Source organism: Penaeus monodon, chromosome 6 (assembly GCF_015228065.2).
Source record: "Penaeus monodon isolate SGIC_2016 chromosome 6, NSTDA_Pmon_1, whole genome shotgun sequence".
Classification (NCBI taxonomy): domain Eukaryota; kingdom Metazoa; phylum Arthropoda; class Malacostraca; order Decapoda; family Penaeidae; genus Penaeus; species Penaeus monodon.
The window spans coordinates 9,330,245-9,332,744 of NC_051391.1; the positions used below are offsets into that span (position 1 = coordinate 9,330,245).

Consider the following 2,500-nt stretch of genomic DNA (forward strand, 5'->3'; position numbering starts at 1 on the left):
TGCTATTTCGTTATTTTTTTAATGATGACAAAAGCTTTACTAATTAATGCCGCTATGTTAAAAAAATGTAAATCTTTATCATGTATATATTTCTCACAATCATTAATCTATGTTCCATTAAATGTATCAAACAGATAGGCTGGTGCAACTCAGACACCTTTCGGAATTATAGGAAAATTACTGACATTGGCAGAGCAGGAGTCTGAGACGATTGAATATTTCTCCTTAAAAATCGTTCCAATAATATTAGTATTTGTGGGATGCTTTGTGCAATTAAATCAGTCGGGTATTTTAGAGTGGATTTGAAAAATTGTAGAAAAACAGCAAGTGATATGTGTACCGAACATATAGTTAATGCCTCACTTCCTTGAGTTTTTAAAAGACTTGGCGATACACTATAGCGAGACGTCCAGCTGTTGTCGTCAGTCAACTGTTCGCGTTGTGTGCGTGAGGAAGTGTGTTGCTGCGCTCGCTTGGAAAAAATAAATATCCTCATTAATGGAATTCTAAAAATTGACTGAAGGATAATGGTGTACAGAGGGTGAGTGTCAAAGGTTGATCACTAACAAACAACCATCTCAGAACCGCTTGGAATTCCGAGTTAAAATCCGGAAAATGGCTTTGTTGTTGTCGGAGGAGGTGGAAGGCGATTTATATTCTCCCCTTTTTTTTGTATCATTTTCGCGTTTTCTCGCTTCCTCCGCTTTCCTTGTGGTCGTAGTTTGATTAATGACGCATTGGAGTGCGTGGCGAGAATGATTGAGAGCGAAGCAACTACGGATGAAGCGAGATATGAGACGCGATGTTGTGATTCTGAGTGGAGGAGGAAGTGTATTTTCACGTTTTTTTTTTTTTTTTTTTTTTTGTCTTTTGTTTTATTTTCCTTCTTCCTCAGTAATTCTTTCATGCTCATATCTCCCCCCTCCCCCCTCAAGGATTCCAAAATACCGGTGTAGACAACCAATGCGTCTCCAGTGATCAAACTATCCCGCTGCCTTTTAAATGGGATCGAAGTTGCAAGAAATAGCAATGTCGATGCGGCTTTTCCCTCCCCCTTTGTGGCCTGGCGGTGTGTGTTGCACGATTGCACGGGGTTATGCAATTGTATTCGTCTGTTCATTGAATTATTTTGGGTGTAGGCCGTATGTCTGTGTGAATTATTGAATGTGAGTGGTTTTTAAATGGCTGTGATATAATTAATGATGATAGCAATTGCGTGTGTGTGTGTGTGTGTTTTAAGAGCTTTTATTAATGTGATGGCTAGCATTGGTGCTTTTTTTTTTCAAATAGGAAATGTTAAATTATATAATTTTGACTTGTGTAAGTTTTGAAATGTAACCCAGATTTCATATATTTTAGATGATGGAATGTTCTTCCATGGTGCAATAATAACCAGTTTGATAGAAGCAATGAAGTAATAGTGTTATTTCTGAAACAGAGCAAATTACACACAGATTACAAGCATTTTTATATCCTCTCATTATGCTTTTGATAACAACAAGCAAATTATGGTGTGTACTCCAGGGGGGGTGGGGTAAAGTAGAACAATGCTTGTGGTTTTGTAAACAGCATGTGACTCTCGTACCAGATGGCTGTGGGCCCAGTGGTACCTTTTCAGAGCCAAAATTCCAGGGTGTTGTCGATAGCATGAGTCCTGTATGTCAAGGTTTTGCAGCCACGCTTTGCCTGCCCGTGGAGCGTTAATTGACTTGTTAGTTAGAGGAGTTTCTGGTTTATTGAAAGGAGCATGTACTAGTTGTCATATGTTCTGAGAAGGGTGACAGTTTATTTTGTGTGACCGATTTTTAATTAAATTTTGTTAGACCAGATTGTATCATCCTAAATTATTTAAAAGGATTGACCTTTCCCCAGAACCCTAAGTGATATCCAGTATATGTTGATAGCTATTTACATAGGACATTTTAATGAATAAATTGGTATTCAAATTGACATTATATTGATTTTTGATCTATAGTTTCATATTCTGATTATCTTGAGTATTCAGACACTTAAACTGAAATACGGACAACTGTTTATTGTTTTTCTTTAGTTCTTCCCATGCAGTCAAGAGTCATGATGATGATGCCAGCACATGGTGGAAAGTTTATCGGGTCTTGATATGAATATGCAGTCTTCAGGTGATAGTGGCTATTCTTCATAAGTATATACATATTAGGTTTGGATTATTTTTTGAATGCATTATTTTGAGGAGTCTCGAACAAATATTTCTTAACCGAGGGATCAAACTTTTCATTTGTGATGAAGTACTTGGTAGTGCCAGCTGCCTTTGGAAACTTAACTTATGCTTGTATTTGGCCATCGAGAGTCGCAGATTGTTTTTAGTTGATATAGAGAGGGGGTAACACTTGGTCATTAAAGATTTGTTTTTACTTCAAATATGAATGTTGGTGCGCATATGTGTATGTGTGTGTGTAGGTGTAGGTGTAGGTGTGTGTGTAGGTGTGTAGGTGTGAGAGACAGACAGACAGACAGACAGACA

General features: G+C 37.6%; 1 protein-coding gene across 2 annotated transcripts in view; it reads left to right on the plus strand.

The window, feature by feature from the left end:
- Positions 1-426: 426 nt before the first annotated feature.
- LOC119574187 (E3 ubiquitin-protein ligase HECTD1-like) overlaps positions 427-2,500 on the plus strand; it is a 153,807-nt gene continuing 151,733 nt past the window's right edge. For both annotated transcript variants that reach the window (XM_037921297.1, XM_037921296.1), the window contains exon 1: positions 427-541. The gene's annotated coding sequence lies outside the window, so the exon portion shown is untranslated. The remainder of the gene's footprint in view (positions 542-2,500) is intronic.